This window comes from Microtus ochrogaster, unplaced genomic scaffold (assembly GCF_000317375.1).
Source record: "Microtus ochrogaster isolate Prairie Vole_2 unplaced genomic scaffold, MicOch1.0 UNK2, whole genome shotgun sequence".
NCBI lineage: Eukaryota > Metazoa > Chordata > Mammalia > Rodentia > Cricetidae > Microtus > Microtus ochrogaster.
In genome coordinates, this window is record NW_004949100.1 from 9208581 (window position 1) to 9227369 (window position 18789).

Here is an 18789-nt window from a genome sequence, read left to right on the forward strand (position 1 = left end):
ATTTATGGTTACACATTATTTATTAATGAGCAAATGAATTGAAAGAATATATAAGGTCACAGAGAGAAAGAGAAAAGACACAAAAAGCTCTGAAGTAAAAAGTAATGAGGCAAACATGAGGAGTACTATAAAAACACTGTCTTCTAAATATGGCATGACTATTGCAATCACAAACACACAGTAGTATGACCACCCACACAAGACTTGCTCAAGACATGATGAAAATGTAGAAGACAAGATAGGTTGGTAGTATCAGCAAAAACGGAAGTGTAATGGGCAAAATATCATAGTTTATTGTACAGAAATTCAAAGCTGCCAAGATTTTAAGAAATCCTAAACTCTCCAGCATTTGGTAACCACTGTAAAACCCCTTTTCTACATTCCACATATGAGTGAGATCATGAATTTCTTGTCATCCTACACCTCATCTGTTTTACATATCAAGAAGATCTTCAATTCCATCCACATCAGTACATGTGACAGGAGTCTATCTTTCATATATCTAAATTCTATTCTATTTTGCTTGTACACCATAATTTTTTAACATATTCATAATCTGATGGACACTTAGCTTTCTCTAATTATCTGTTTTGAATAACACTGCAATGAATCTAGGAGTACAACAATCTTTAATGTTCATATTACATGTCCTGCAAATCTGTGTCCAGCAATGGAATTTCTGGATCACAGGTCGTTTTATTTTAATGTTTACAAGGACATTCCAAATTGTATTTAAACAAACTATTTTTATTTTACATACCAATCCAGTTCCCCCTCCCACTCCTCCTTCTACTCCCCCACCTTTTCCTCACTCCACCCCTATCCACTCCATAGAGTGGGTAAGGTCTCCTGTGGGGATTCAACAAAGTCTGGCACATCATGTTGAATCAGGATGAAGGCTCGCCCTTCTGTATCAAGGCTGAGCAAGTTATCTCTTCATAGGAAATGGGCTCCAAAAACCCAGTTCATGCACCAAGGCTAAATCTTGGTCCCACCGTCCTTATTTACTTTTCTAGCAGAACTTTCCTCCAGCACACTATAAAAATTATAGTTATGTTTACAGAGATGAGCTGGTATTATGGTTTTGATTGGCATTTTTCTGATAATTAATGATATTGGATTCTTTTATACACCAGTAGGCCAGTTATGTCTCATTTTGAAAGATGTCAATTTAAGACAATTTCCTACTTCTCCATAAAGTTACTACTACTTCCATTATTTTGGAAGTTAGTTTTCAGAGTATTTTATATCTTTTGGATATTAACCCCTTGTCAGATGTACAGCTCTCAAATGCTTTTCCCTATTTTGTAGACTGTGTTTTCACTGTATTGATTGTTTCTTTTTCTGTGCAGAAGAGAGGTTTTCTAATTTGATGTAATCCTAATAATAAATATATCAAGTTTTGCTTTGTTTTTGGTGATCTTTGTTTTGGGGGGTCTTATTAAAAAGTCCTTAACTATTCCACTATTCCTTCTAGAAGTTTCTTGTCATCCATTGTGTCTTTAGTCCATTTTGTGTTGATATTTGTAACTGATAAGAGAAATGGATCTTCTTTTATGTTTCTTCATGTCAAAATTCAATACTTCTAGCAGCAGTCATTGAACACTATCTTTTCTTGTTAGAATCTTTGTAAAAAATTATTTTGCTATAGATTCATGAGTTTTCCCTCTAGCTTCACAATTGCATTGGTCTGTGTATCTATTTCCTTGTTGATTTTTCTGCCTGTTTGTCTGTTGTTGAAAGTTGCAATTCTCAATCCTATTGTCCTGTAGTTTATCTCTACCTTTTGGTCTATAATACTTTCTTGTCTATAGCAATCTTTAGAAAAAAAAATACTACTTGGCTTCAGCTGTGGGAACCATGGAAACGCAGTACTGATGAGCTTACTGTTGGCATATATTTCTCAGGGTGCATTCACCAACATCTAGTCAAAATCAATAATTTTTATTGGGTGCCATAATTGATCTTGTAAATATGTTTGAATTTAATCTTTAGGAGATTAAACTAAAATTGCATCTGCAATGCTTTCTGAAAGACAGTATTTACTCACCTTTTGTCTAAATAAAAAATCATTTTGTAGGAATTACCTTAGATTTAAACTTCTGGTTTTTAAATGGATTATTAATAATAAACACTCTCCATCAGAGAAAAGCAATAAAAATTATGAAATTCCTTAATCTGTGTCATTCTGTAGCCCTCGGGTATTAAAATTCAAACGCAGTGCCATGGCAGAGATGCCACCTGTTTGTAAAAAGTTCTTAAATACTATCTCCAACAGCTGGTAATAATTTTTTTGACTCCTATGCATTGCTAGCAAACACTGGCTCAGAGGCTCACAGAAATGGAAGCAAGTCTTGAAACATAACTGAGCTGAGAGGAAGAGCTTCAGCAAGTCTGATCACAACTTCAGTAAAATATGTTGCTGGCTGAAAACTAAAGTTGGAAAAAATAAATTACTTTTATCATTTCCCTGAAAATACCAGTAATATTATTCACTTCTTGAATTCTTTGCTCCCAGACAACTGTGCATATCAGATACTCAAACACTTTAATCAGTAATAGCTAATACCATGTACCAGGTATGGTTTTAATGCATGATGTGCATGAAATTTAAATATTTTCTAAGTCTAAATATTTGGTCACTATACAAAGTAATACAATGACTATTTCACGGGCAGAAAAACTGAAGTTCAGGGAGTTTATAAGTTAGGTTAACACAGTCAAGAGCAATGGTAGAGGCAGGATTCAAATCCTGTTAACATTGCTTCATGTCCATGACCCTGAAGAGTAAAAGAATTCTAAAAATGTAATTAAACAAGTGGATCTCTTAATCTCCACTTTACTTAGAACTCTCAGTACTGACTTTTCATATTCTTACCTTACCAAAGCCAAGAGTAAGAGATGCTCAAAACTGTTCTGAAATAGTTTATCCCTGAAAAAAAAATAGATTTAAACCTCCAAATGACTACTGACTGATACTTAATTACAGCTGATATCAAATCTATATAGCAGCACAAATCTTCAGACTAGAAAAATCAAACTTTGCATCCTAAAGTGCATTTTTTCTCATGCCATTCTTCACTGGATTCAAAAGCCCCCAGTGAAAGGCAGACTCTAGTCAGGCAAAGAATCGAACAAAGAAGAGAAATTACAAGTCAGGAAGAGTCGCGTTTGGTTTTGCCCTGTCAGCAAGACTGGGAAACCACCCTATCATGAGCTGCTTGCAATGAGCCACCCACACTTCTCAGAGTCAGCAGCCCAAGGCTGACAGAAAAACATCTCTATTGTACTTGACTTTTATTTCTTGAATTTGAAAACACTAACTACTAAAATTTGATCATGTTGAATTTATCAAGGAAAGAAAGAAATAAACTCAAAAGGTAAACATACAATGCAAAGAAGATTTAGCTGAGCACCAAACAAGTTGATCTTATTTTCAGGGAAATAGTCATATTGAATATCTCTAGCTATTCTCTTGTACTTGACAAGGCCAATGATTTCTGGAATAAAAGATCACATTCTTCTATGCTTCCAGTTTGAATTTTTTGTGCATGATTTCCTTCAAGGATGCTATGATTTTCAATTCATTTACTATGGTCTGAATGGTGTGTCTCTCCTCCAATTCAGAAAAATTCAAATGTGGATTTTTTTAACCTTTCCAAGGAGTGATATTAGGAGGTAGAAAATTTGGGGTAGTGAATAGGCCACGAGGAAAGAGCCCAAATAAATGGTATCATGTCTACTATGCCATGACTCTGAAATATGACTTTCTAGTTCCTTTTCTACTGTTGTGACTAGATACATATAAAAGACTGAGTTCATTGGGGGCTCTTATAGTTGCAGACTTTGAGTCCATGACCGTAATAGTGAGGAACATGCCAAGAGGTAGGCAGGCATGGAGCTGGAGAAGTTTATATCTGATCCACATGCAGGAAAGAGAGTTAAGTGAGAAATGACATAGTCTTTTAAAACCTCAGAGCCCACGCCTAGTGACACACCTCCTAATCCTTCTGCCTCAGTCAATGTTTTATTGCTGTGAAGAAACAACATGACCACAGCAACTCTTATAAAGGAAAGCATGTATAGCTCAATAAAATCAATTAAACAAGGGAAAACATTTCATTGGGACTGGCTTACAGCTCATAGAGTCAGCCCATTATTGTCGTGGAGGCAAGCATGGTGGCATTCAGACAGATATGGTGCTGGGGAAATAGCCGAGAGTCCTGCATCAGGATCTTTAGGCAGCAAAAAGAGAATGACACTGGGTCTGGCTTAATCACTGAAATCTCAAGTCCCACCCCTGTGACGCAAGTCCTCTAACAAAACCACACCTATTTCAACACATTCTAGAGACATGCAGTGCTACCTCCTGATGACTAAGCATTCAAATAATGAGCCAATGGAGGCCATTCTTATTCACATCACCATACCAACCCAAATAGTTTCATCATCTGGGACAAAGCACTCAAATATATAAGTCTATGGAATTGTTCTTATGGAAACCAGTCATCAGTAGGTTAATATTTTATACATGCCCCCCAGTTAGTGGGTTTTATTGTCTTTGTTACTTTTAGAGGTGCTTCCAGACTTGCTATCTGGAAGAAGTCGGTAACTAAGGATGGACCTTTGGGGGTTACATTATGGCCTGGGTTGCCACTTCACTCTCTGTGTCATGGCCCCTCATGTTACTAACCTTCACCTTCACCATGGATTGGAGGTGCTCCGCCAGGATGGACATAAACTTTCCCACACCATAAACAAAAATAAACCTCTCCTGCCATTAATTGCTTTCAGTGGGCATTCCTCAATAGGGATAGGATAGCAATCAATAGAGACAATTGATACTAAAGGTTGGGTTGTTGTTCTGGCTAACTCTCACCACGTGGTGATTAGGGCCTTTGAATGTAGTTTGAAAGGTGAATTTGGAAGAAGAATTTGGATGTGCAAGCTAGAGAAGCCTTAGAAGTCTGTAAATAGGACTTCATTAATGATTCTGGTAGGAGTTTGGAAGAAAAGAATGAGAACAATGAGCGCAGTAAAGATAGCACTCATAAGGTTTCTGATAGGAATAAGGACTCTACTGGTATTTGCCTTCTAACATAGCTAACCGTTTCTTGATATTTTGTGGAGTAAATTTTTAAGATAACACTCCATTCCAGCTGTAATATGGCTATTGCTAGTTCTATTAGTGAGGTTTACAGTAAGAATAAGAAGCAAATGAGTAGAGCAGAAAGATGTGAACTTGTGAGTTTGGCTAGAGTCAGAGATCATTTATAGTTGATCGTTTATAGAAACTAAAAAGCCTTAGTTGCTAAGAGATCAGTATCATTAAAGAGACTCTGCCAAATAGTTTGCTCTGGGATATCGAGAAGATGTTTTGAGTGATGTTATTGGGCATTTGTGACACTGCTGTGTAAAAGTACCTGACAAGAAAGAACTTATGACATAATGGGGGAAGGCCTCATTTCAGCTTATAGTTCAAGGGCACAGTATACCATGGTCAAAAATTCAAAGCAACAAGGACTTCAAGCATCTGGCCACATTGCATCTGCAGTAAGGAAAAGAAAATGATAAAGAATGATTCTCAGCTACCTTTTTTCTTTTCATTTGGTCCAGGACTCAAGTCCAGTGAATGCTACTGTGCATACTTGGTATGACTCTGCCCACCTCAATTTAGCTGGCCAAACTCATCTCTCACAGGCATGCTCAGAGACTCACCTAATCCAAATAATGCCTCATAAGCAGGTCTGATGGTTTACTACATAGGTGGTTCTAGAACTTTTCAAGTTGATAAAAAAAAATAGTATGTATTACAAGGGCACTTTGGGAATTGTCAAGAACTGACCTGTTACAGGCCGTATGATGCAAGAGTGTAAGGCCTTGTTCTTCTACAAGAGCGTGACTACAAAGCACCATGCTTACACAAAGTACTTTGAGAAGTGTTTCCCACAGTTCAGAGGCTTAGCTTCGTAGCTTATTATTTTTGAATGAATTCATGTCATTAAAATTTTCATCATGTAGACAAAACATCAAAAACTTGTTGGATAGAATATATGGCTCTAGTCCAGTTTTCCAAAACAATTGCTCCCATCAGAAGCCTCATGAGCATAGTCTTTAATGTCAACATTCCTGCTGAGCATTTGCTCTTCTGAGCTCCCACCAGAAGCATCTATGAGTCTAAGCCACCAATAAAGTCAACAGTAGATCTCGGCATTGTCGTGTGGTACCATTGTCTGATTTTGGAGGTGTATGAAATACAGAAATTATGGGTATTTGGGAGTTTTGAGTGAGATTTTCTTGGAAAGTTTAGTATTCAAGCAATGGGTTTGGAGAATCATTAAGAGGGCATTTTGAGTGAGGTAACCCAGACAGAGAAAGAAAATTATCACATGTACTCACTCATAAGTGGTTTTTTAAACATAAAGCAAAGAAAACCAACCCACAAACTACAATCCCAGAAAACTTAGAAAATAATAAGAACACTAAGACATACATACATGGATCTAATCTACAAGGGTAGTAGAAAATAAACAAGATCTCCCGAGTAAATTGGGAGCACGGGGACCTTGGACGAAGGTTGAAGGGGAGGGGAGTGGCAGGGAGGGGGGTAGAGAAAAATGTGAGCTCAATAAAAATAATTAAAAAAAAATAAGGCTGAACATGAAGCTCTGGAGGTGAATTCTAAGGCAGAATGAAGATGTCAGAATGTTGAAATGCCAGGAATATAAGGTATTGGCCACTGAAAGCTGAAGACACCACATACAGCCAACTTAAGAGATACTAAATTTGTGTGGTGCCATAAAAAGGCAAATCTATAGTGGTGGGGCCCTTTGGGGACTCATATCATGTCATTATGTTCAGCTCAGATGCTAACATGCAGCTCCAGGGTTTGACCTTTGGTCTCGCCCATCTTTTTTATGGCCTCATTCCTTTCTCTTTAAATGAGGTGTTTATTATCTGACTTATGAAATGGAATAAATAACTTTCCTTCTAATTCTCTAGAAACTCTGTGAAGAAGGGTAGAGCTAGCAAAGATAGACCAGTGGAGGTGCTTCTTCCAAGTTTATCACCAAACTTGGTTCTTGCCTCACTCTTCATCTTGGTCACATTCCCTATTGCTGTGATAAACTAGCACAAGAAAAACACCTTGAGGAGCAAAATGTTTATTTGACTCACAATTTCAATTTATGGTCCCTCATTGTGGAGAACTTAACGCAGCAAAAACAAGGCAGATGGTTATGTTACTTGGCAGTCAAAAGCAGAGGGTGATAAATTGATGCTTCCATGCTATTGCTCAGCTCATTGTTTAATTTCCATTAATTCCACAGTGCAGACCATGAAACAGTGCCTCACACAGTTAGGGGAGGTTTCGTCTCAATTCACTCAACTGAAAATAATCCCTTATAGACATGCCCAGTGGTCAACCTAGTGTAGACATTTTCTCATTGCGACTCTACAATGTATCAGGTTGACAATGAACACTAACCACTGACTTTCTGCTTCCTCATCTGTTGTGAAGTCAACGGCCTCTACCATTTCTCCCACAGGTGATCCAGCTTGCTTTCTCCATCATAATGGATTGGAGCTCTCTGAAATCATGAGCCAGTATAAACCTACCCTGCCTTAAGTTACTTCGGTAAGGCTTTCTGTCACAGGGATGCAAGTATAATTAGCAGGAGGCTTTTATTACAGGGATCCCAGATAGCTGCCTTGTCCCATCCAAAATGAGAGAACACAACCAGAAAATTAAGGAAGTCATACTTCTCCAGATTCAGAACCTTCAAATACCTCAATTTTGGATTTCTCAGGTTCCAGAACATTGTTTGTAAGTTCCTCAGTGTGTGCTACTTTGTTGTACTAAAGTTCCACAGTAGAAGAGGTGGTTTATACAAAGAATAAAATTGAATGAAGTGAAGTTTATGCCCTGGCAATGTTGAAGCATGCATGGGCAGCCCGTTCTGTTGAACTTGTTCATATTGGGTTTTATGATCTCTTCCTCAAGAGGGCACAGGATCTCATTACAGATGGCTGTGAGCCACCATGTGGTTTCTGGGAATTGAACTCAAAATCTTTGGAAGAGAAGGCAGAGTTCTTAACTGCTGAACCATCTCTCCAGCCCCTTATACAAAGAATACTGGTCTCAAAATAGAGGCATGAATTCTAATCTTCACAAAACATACACATGACCATTGCTTCTTATGTTGTTTGGAGCTTAAAGCAAAATTTTGCTTAAAGCAAAATAATTCAGTATCACTCACCTTATGAAGCAGTAAAGACCATGTACATGTTCACACTGTGCCTAACATAAAATTAAGATTTAAAAATACTGGCTACATCTCATGATCAGTCCTTTACACAAAAATTTATCTGTTTACATTCATTATTTTATCAACCAATAAATAGTCATTCATTTACCCTCCCCACCATGGGGTACTAAGGTACTGTATAGAGTTATTTTATATAATGGAAATTGGTGGCAGATGTAAGCACTTCCACTAGGCAGATACAAAGAAAATTACCTGTTTGAAATGTTCTTGCTGTGAAATGATGGTTTAATGGCCACAAAGGGATGCAAGAAAGCCACTGGCAGATGAACAATAGTGTTCTTCTTTTGAAAGTTCCGCATGTTACTGGCAGTGGTTCGTGCCACTAAATTTGGTATGTGAGTAATGGAACTGGGAAAAGTGCATGTGATAACCTCCTTTTTCTTAGGGTTACTGATGCACTCTTCAAAATTGGACTGAAAACTAGAGGTTTCTGAGCATGTATTCCTTTTAGAATGAGTAGCACATAAAGTTGTTAAGATGATCCTATGTTTCGTTTCTTGGACTATATGGACAGGAGTTCTTGGATTTGGGGCAATTCTAAGTCGGTTGTATTACTTTCATTGTATTGGTACTGGGAAGATAAAGACAGATTTCCTTTGCAAAAGCAAAATTGTATACAAAATGAGATTCTCCATTTAAACTCATTTTTGGAGTAATGCATCTTGGAAATTGCATCTTATAGTTCAGTCCTCTAAATTCGAGGCAAACAGAAAGGTGTTCTATGGCTATTTCTTATCAGAAATGCTTCTATGTGGCTAAGTCATTTCAACTAGCAGCAAAGTAAAGGTTAAATCTCATAGGGTATTATATCAGAAGGAACACAATTTTGCAAAATACAGACCGGTCCCAGTGTTTCTCAGGGAATGTCTTCTTAAGAATCAGGGTATACACACATATACATCAAAATATAATTATCAATAGCTCTCATGTGTCACTTTGATAGCCTTGTTGAGAACAGCACAATTTTAAAGCAGGGAAAGAATCCTATACTCTCTGAACCCAGTTACATAAAATAATTGCTGTTATTCTTTAGCAATCTCTGAAGAGATCTATTTCTATATCTCCTCTAATTTGAGAATGCAGCTATAGAGATATTTGATTGAATTAGTCTAATCAGTTAACCATCCCACCTCAATCATCAGTGTTATTTTTTACTAAGTGCACCAAAGATATCACACATTACCAATTTGATCTTTGCAAACTTTTATAGTAGATTCTATCCCATATCCATTTTATAGAAAGTCAACTAAGGCATGGAAAAGAAGGCGGACCATGTGTTCCATGGAGGTAGACACTAAGTGCTATGAGCTTGAGGGAATCATTGAACCTCATGAAAATAAGCACACTACACCTATAAATAGAATAACAAACAGAATGCAAATGCAAACACAAGCCACCTGGCTGAAAAGAACTGGTTCTTAGGTCATACCATTCATTGGTGCCTGCCATCTCCATGTCAACCCCAAACAGCATGACACTAAGTACATAGTACAGAAACACACATCTTTAAAAATCTTCTTGATCATTGTCTAATCCTTATTTTCTTTTTAATAATAAGTATTCTTTTTTGAGTGAAAGTACAAATAAATTCAAAGATCCCTAGGCCTTGGATAGAGCCTTCATTTCCCTAAAACAGTTATGTTCAATGAGTATAATTGGCTCCTCTACAAAATCACAGCCATACAGACCCATTTTCCATGGTTGGTGAAAAACCATTTGTTGGTCTTGGTATCCTGCTTGCTTTGGATAGCACCAGGTGACAAAGTCAGTCAGTATCTGGTTAGTTTTCATCCCCTACTTCACATAGAAGGAGTCAGCTGGGAAGAAGATGTCTTGATGGAGAGGCTTTTCACAGATCTTTGGCCATGTCTTTGGGGAATGGTCTTGATTGTTGATTAATGTGAGAAGCCCAGCCCACTGTGTGCAGGTAGTCCTAATGACAAACAGGCAGGTGGGACTCAGATGTATAAAAACATCTGACAGAGAGAGCAAGAAACAAACCGACAGACAGACAAGGAGAAGGGATGGGGGAGAGAGCAGTAAGAAGCAGTGTCTTTTCACAGACTCAGCTTCAGTTTCTGCCTCCGGGTTCCCTCCTTGACTTCTCTCAGTAACAGACTGCTACCTGGAAATGTAAACTAAAATTAACAATTTATTCCCCAGAATACTTACGGTCAGAGTATTTCATCACAGCAACAGAAACCTAATTCCAGCACTCAGGAGTAGCTTCACCTTGGGGCTCTGAGAAGTTTGATATCACTCCCATTAGCCTATCTTCTTAGGTGTCCCACATGGATCAGGAAGCTTCAATTTCCCCAAATCAATGTGCATGTTGAGTGACCAACTTCCTTAGGTGCCCACATTACCATTGGTCTGCAAATTCATAGTATTGTAAATATATTCTTTGTATCAACAAATATTTATGGAACACTTAGTGTATCTGTGTACTACTTAAACTGTTAGAAATAAAAGTGTAAATTATACATAAAAGCTCCGTTCTTATCTAATAAGGAGACGATTGAAACACAATGCCATGGTATAATGTATGAAGTACTAAAAGATACACTAAAGCAAGATAAAGAAATAGTGGGAGTGCCCAGAGGAAGCCGCTTCAAGGGCAGAATATTTATGTGGCAGTATGAGCAAAGTGGGGAAATGAGGCCTAAAGTCATCTAGAACAAAAGACCTGCGGGAAGAGAAAACAGTTCGATGGGCATGGGCAAGGTCACTTAGCTTCATGAGCAATGAAGTAAAAGAAATAGGATCAGAGATATAGGAGCTTACAGGATGCTTTAAACCAGGTTATAACAGGATACTGTAGATCAGGTCATAGCAGGGTGCTCTAGACCAGAACATAACAAGGCGCTATAGACCAGAACATAACAGGGTGCTCTAGACCAGGTCATAAAATTTCTCTTTTATTCAAAACATCATAGTGTATTAATTTTGCAATTCTGTGTGACAAAATGTGCCTAGGAAAATATAGAAATTTAAGCCAAGACAGTGGTGTATGTTTGTGATCCCAACACTTGGGAGCCTAGACATAAGGATTGTGGGTTTGAGGCCAGCCTAGGCTTCATAATAACATTCTACTGCAAAAATAATACCAAAAATAGTTTTCTGGACAATTTACATCAGTTAGGAGTTGAGTATTTAACTATACTTTCTACGCAGAACTTTAAAAGGCTAAAAATAACGTATCATCTGACTGTATCCTACTTGAAGGAATACCAGACAAAAATAAATCCTAAGCACCTTTCAGATGTTTGCCTCCTATCCCCTCTATTTCCGTGTTTAGGAGACAGATTCTTGCTGCAGATTGCTCTCAACAGCAGGGTATTTTGCTTCCTGCAGCCCAGCAAAGCATTTGATTCAGGTACTTCTGTCTTCTGATTAGGTCAGGCCAAGATGTTATTTCTTACAATTAATTCAGAGTTAATTGATCTGGGAGTTTAATTGCATCTGAAAATCCCATCATTATCATAAGGTCTTCTTAGATTCAAGGGTGGCGTTTATATTCCACTCCAAAGGTGGGATGTGGGAGGTGAGCTTGGAATTCTGTCTGTAATACATGGGAAGCCATTAATTCAGAGCATGGCAAATTAATTTTGACTTGATGAGGTTACTTAGGTTTCTATGTAGTAGATTTTAGATGAACAGTAGTACCAGGGAGATGAATCAAGAGGCCTTTGTCATGGTATAGGCAATATTTGGTGAGAGGTTACATGACTTAGAGTCCAAGACAGAGTCACTAGCTCTGGTCTGTGTATCAGCCATGAACTTTGTTTTCAGTGCACACAAAGCCTTGATCCTATGAAGATCAGTGTACTATGGCTCCTCTCAATTGTATAAAAGCCACTACACACACTGAGGTCCCCTCCTTCTCCCTCTGCTTTCTGGACAGAGGCTAAAAGCAGGTGCAGCCTCCAAGGCTTTATTGGACCTGTATTTACTATCCTGTGTAGGTTGCTCTTCATTAGTTTATGTCGTTTGAATGTGACCCTTCTTATCATTTTACTTTTACCAACACTGTTCCTGTGAGAACCTGTCTTCTTCCATCATTGTGTGAAATAATTTACCATTCTTTTTAGGCCCTGGTTCTATCATAATTCGGAGAGAAACTCCTCCAACCTCACTGATGTACATAATCACCATGCTGAAGAGCACTTTTGGTACCCCTGCTATCTAGTATGTAAGTTTTTATTTGTGAAATTCCCATACTGACACACATTCTACCTAATAGACTGTGCTAATAGAGAAACACTGTGAAGACGGAAACCGCCAAAACCAGAATGCCTTGCAAAACATCTCTCAGAATCTCTTAAATCAATGAATGACAAGTTTCTAAGCTTGTTCTCTCCTAATCAAATCAAACATGCAACAGCTCAGGATGTGAAGCCTAGCCATTCTTCTGTTGGTAAGCACAGGAGGATAAGGCTCTGACCTACAGCTTGGTGAGAGCCAGTGAAGAGATAGCATTGAACTGAGGGCACAGCAGAAGTACCATTGCTTCCTCCAAATAAGAATGAGTACTAGATCAAGGGTCCATGGTGGACCCTTCAAGTTATCATTCAGTTGATAATTGGGTTATCATTCAGTTATCATTCAGTTGATAACTGTAGCTGATTACTACCCAGGGCTCTTGAACTCATACTGCCAAGCGTAAAAGCAGTTTGCTGGAAGATCTCCACACTTTTGGGGGCTCTTCTGGTTAGTTTTTATTTCTAACTTAATACAAACTAGAGTTACCTGGGAAGAGACTCTCAGCTGAAGAGTTTTATTTATCAGATTGGCCTGGGAATCAGCTTGACTACTGACTGTTGTGCAAGGGTTCATCCCACTGCAGGAAATACTGTTCTTAGGTAGGAGGGTCTAGGCTGTATAAGAAAACTTGCTAAACATGAGCTCTAGAGAGCAATCCAATGGTTAGCATTCCTCTGTGGGTTTTCTTTCAAGTTCCTACCTAAGTTCCTCCCTTAGTTTTCTGGATTATGGACTGTAACCTATAAGATGAAATTAACCCATTTATCCTCAAGTTGCTTTGGTCATGGAATTTATCACAGCAAATATTTCAGACTATTTCTCTCTCTTTTTCTATCATCTATCAATCTATCAACTATCTATCTATCTATCATCTATCTATCTATCATCTATCTATCTATCTATCTATCTATCTATCTATCTATCTATCTATCTATCTATCATCTATCTATCTATCATCTATCTATCTATCTCGTGTGTGTGTGTGTGTGTGTGTGTGTGTGTGTGTGGTGTGGTGTGCAAATGCTGTGGGGGGGTCCTCATTCACTTTGCGTGCATGTGTGTAGAGGAGAGTGGACAAATTTGGGTATTGTTCCCTAGGTATCACCCACTTTGCTTACTTATTTACTTACTTATTTTGAGACATTGGCCTGGGACTTGCCAAATAGGCTAGAATGGTTTCCCAGTGACACCAAGAACATTCCTGTCTCTACCTCCCCTGAGTTGGGGTTACAAGCACACACCACCATACCTCACATAGCTTTTGCTAAGTGAGGCTTGAGGAATCAAACTCAGGTCCCTAAAATCATTCATAAAACGTTTTCTGACTGAGCCACCCCACCAGCCTCGGAGCTCATTTACAAGACTACTTTTCCATGAGACAACACCCGAGACATCATTATCATGCAGGGACGTTCAAATATTTCTTAATCTTTCTCTATATAGTAAGAATATGAAATGCTCTGAGCTATTGATAATGGCTAGGGTTAGAATCTCTATATACACCTTTCCAATTGTAAACTGCCATCAAAGTTGAGAGAAGAAAGCTATAGCGTTCACAGGGCAGTGCAATTTTAATCTCTTTTGCCCACCACAATGGTCAGTTGGATTATTTCTAGTGAAAAATTGTCATAAAAGTAGTCCTTTGTTTCTTTTATCTAGATGATGTACAGTTTCTTAAAAGTATTCCTTGTTATTTTCTATTTTGAAAGTGTCTCTAGTTCTTAGCAACTCACAAAAAAAAATTGAAAATGTCACTAATCTAAACTGTTGACAAGACAAAGCTGACCTCAAGCTCTCTAAAAGGTAAGCAAAAGCATTATCTTGACAGAATCTTGGCAGTCCTTTAGAGGCTGAAGGGTTATACTGATTACTTATGGAATTTGGAAGTGTGGTTTAAGGCAGAGCTTTGACTGCGGGAATTGATTAGTGATAGATGACATCTACACTAGAACAGTTTATGTTTGGAGAATGTGGGCAAGGCCTTCAGTGCATTGAGGGTGCTTTGCTGCTAATTACTGTAAAGTTAAAAGTCTGGTGTCCACTTAGATATCTTATTAGGACGATAAGGAGTTCCCTAGACATGAAAATATAATGTTATATATTCCTGAGAAAAGTGCCCTGAGAGAGTAGAATGGTATAAAAACAGGATTACCACAGACAGCTGAACAGCACCGCTCTCTCAAGTGTGTGGCTGTAGATCACCCTGGTTCTAAAAGACATACAAATATTAAAATTATTGATTCATTTATAATTAAGGGATACTGGTTTGGGCTAATAGCTAAGGCTTAACTGATTTAAGTCATATGCTACTAACTACTTTTGTTTATATGAGAAAACACCATAGGGGACGAGTTAAATGAGAAAATGTCTACTGTGACCTAAAGTTTCTGCGAGTCCAGGTCATGGTTTCCTGGTCCATCAGAGATGCAGAAGCATATCATAGACAAGGTTTCTCACTTCATGGTGGACAGAACACATAAATAAGTGAACTGGTGACCAGGGACAACCATCAAAAGCAAGTCCTAGTGGTCTATCTCATTCACCTAACACCTACCCCTGAAAGTCTCCATAACTTCCCTAGACGGTTTCCCCACTAGAGAACAAACATTGTTCACATAAGGCTGTGGGGACATTTCATACTCAAGTACAACAAAGGCCTCACCACACATAGTATGGTCTCTGTGCCATGTTGCCTTCTATCTGGACATTTTGTATTATAAGCATGCCATTATTTCCTGGGATGAAATGCCAAGCTAAGAGAGGAATTCATCATTGTGGTTTTATTCATTCTAAGTAGAGATATCCTTGTAAAACATCATACTTGGATGCAGAAATCCCTGAGTTAACTTCTACACATTTATTATTAATAAATAGCCCACCCATCTCCCTGCATGACATGCGTGGCAGGCAGGCACCTGAGTTACTGCCTAACACCTTGTGGAACAGGTTTGTATCTACTTGATTTTATTTCACAGACTATGATACAATTCATCCTAAGTGGGTTTTTTTGAGATATTAGGAATATTCTACAAATAAAATTCATAGCTACTTTCTTAAAAAATCACTCCCCAGGAATCAATTGGGAGAAGAACAAGCAGTTTCCTGTGGATTAGATCCCTGCCAAAATCCATCAATATCATCCTGCAAGCCAGGTTCTTTTCACATTTTTAAAAGCCCATTTTATTTCTTCTTCAAACACATATTAAATAAACTTTTCACTACTTTTCTTGCTAAGTACAATTAAATCTTGTAAGAAATATATATGCCACCAGAAACTAAAATTACAGGAAAAAAAATAACAAAGTACAGCAATTGTCACTGTTTGACTACTAGGGTGAAACATCAACTTTTCTATGCTTTGAACATAGAGGGTTATCGTTTAGAAAACATGGTTTTCATCTTTTCCTTCTTTGGAAGAGACTCTTGAAAGTTGTTTTCTGGACCATGAAGTATTTAAAATTTCCTTTTTTAAAGTCATTGCCAAAATAATTATATATACCTACACATATACACAAATGCCCAAATTCACTCATTCACTCATGCATTCATTCATTCATTCATCCATGACCTGGAAGTGCTTAATCAAGCATGGGCATCCCATTTATGGTGGTTCTCCAGTTGTTCCTTTCCTGGGTAGTCCTAGATGTTTGTGTTATTGTCATACCCAAGGTTCCACAGTCTTCCTTTATGCTGTCTATCCAGTGGTTTCTATGCCTTCCTCTTCATCTTATCCCCTGTACTCCTCCAAGCAGTGCTATCTTCAGGTATCTGCTGTCATTCATTCTCATAATATGGCCAAAGTATCTCAAACACTGTTGCCATATCCTGTAGTTTACTTCCTTCTGTAGCTGGAGATGTCTCTTAATGTCATCATTGTGCAACCTACCTCTTGGTGTGACACCTAGAATCTTCCTGAGACATGCCATCTCTGATGCATTCAGCCGCTGTTCTGAGGAGCATTTCATTATCCTGGTTTCAGAGTTGTAAAGAACACAGTTCAAGACAAGTGTCTCATATACTTGTAATTCTGTTGTTGTCGTTATGCCTTTTGCTGACCAAACCTTTTCCTCGTACCTAGAATGCTGCCCTTGTTATCCCTATCTGCCTCTTGATGTCTGAAATAGTTTCTTCCTTTGAGCTGAGGTTTCCTCCCAGGTAAACAAAGTTGACTGTTTGCTTGAGGTTCTGATTCCTTATTACAGTCTTAAAATCCTTGTGCACCCTTCCCATGTGTGGTGTCTTAGTCTTCTCAATTTGACTTTCATACAAGGTTTTCACTGACTTCCACCACTCTATCATGGCCTGCAGCTCATTTGAACTTTTAACAAGTAGTGTTGTATCATCAGCAAAACGCAAGTTATTGATTCACCTACCACCTATCTGCATGCCTATTCCCTTATCCTTCAGGGTTGTTGCTATTAATAAATTCAAGAATATATTTAAAAGTAGTGGTAAGCGGATGAATTCCTGCAACACTCCTCTGATTGTTTCAAGCTGATCACTTACTTTTCCACAGACGTTGACTGATACAAAGGTATCTTTATAGGCATTTTTCTAATATTCTTGTTCTTTTCTCTGGGCACCTGTAGAACCTCATTGTTTCCCAAAGTTCTTTCCTCCAAATGCTATTGAATTCCTTCCTGAAGTTGATGTAGCAGACATAAAAGTCTTTTCCAAAATCTTCGGTTTTTTTTTTTTGCCAGTTTCCACAAAGTAAAGATTTGATAAATTAAGCTCTTGCTAGCTCTGAATCCACACTGGGCCTCTGCAAAGATTTCCTCTGTTCTACTTTTGATTCTTTGCTTGATAATGGAGAAGAAGATCTTACTGCTATGGCACAAAAGAATAATTCCCCTGTAATTGGAGCAACATAGACTATGATGAGAAAGACTTTGGCAGCCATCCAAACACCAGAGATGATGAGGAAATATTAAATATTGGCAGGAGCAAGGCAGTGGAAGCTATCAAGAGAGCAAAATGCAGAAAGGCTCCAGGAGTGAATGACATCATGGTGGAGGAGATGGAGGCGGCTACAATAAGCTGAGGGGACAAGGGGCTTCTCAGACTCATCAGAACTATGAGAAGATGAAGTAAATCCCATTGAATAGAAGCATTCTGTCATAATTCCCATACACAAGAAGCAGGACAAGCTGGACTGTTCAAACGCATAAATACTTGAGGATATATATAAATTGAATGCATAATTGATGAAAATCATATAATTACTGAAAATTATGTGTATATATATATTGCATTATATGTATAAAATGAAAAAGAGGCCATGAATTTGAAAGAGATCAAGAGAGGTATGTAGAAGAATTTGGAGGGGGAAAGTAAAGGTAGAAATAATGTAATTATATTATGATCTCAAAAATAAAAGAATAATTTAAAAGAAAAAGTATTTGCCTATCTTTTATGTGTGTGACTTTTGCATACTTATTGTGCTATTTGGTTCAATAATGTGTTGCTCTCCCATTCTTAAAGTAATATTTTTCTTATAATTTTTCAGTATTTTATATAAATATTTATTACTTTTTAAGAAGTCATGTATTTCTGATTCTGTATAAATCTTGCAGAAGGTATAAAATAGAAGACCTGCATGTATTCCCCCTACTTTTCTCATATCTAACTACTGAAAAAAATTGGAGTGCATCCATCAAGATCTGCATGTATTTCCCCCTATTTTCTCATATCTAACTACTGGTAACAAACTGGAATGCATCCAATAAGATTTCACATCACATTAGTTCTTCATTTTATCTTGTAACCCTTTCTTCCTGAGACCCATAAATCCAAGGTTAACATCAATAAAACTGATTGTAAAACATTCTGGGAAAATATGTATGTACACTCACCTTATAATAACCATAAAACTGTATAGTCTCAGCCATAAAAAGGGACACTGTGATTTGATGCCTGCCAGCTCTTGGAGAACTTCCAGCGTAAGCAGAGTTGACCTGGATTTATTCATGGGAGGTTATGTACTAAGTGCATGAAGCAGGGAAGAGATCACTCCACAAACATTATTTTCTTCTTTGTTCAACATGAGTAGATATTATTCTGACAACCTTCTCTTCAAAAAAAATTCAAAATAAAGTTTGATATTTAAAAGATGAACTTACTTCTTAGTAAAAAAATCAACATCTGTTTTATGATGGCATAGTTATAGTTCTGTCTACATAAATGATTATTGGCATTA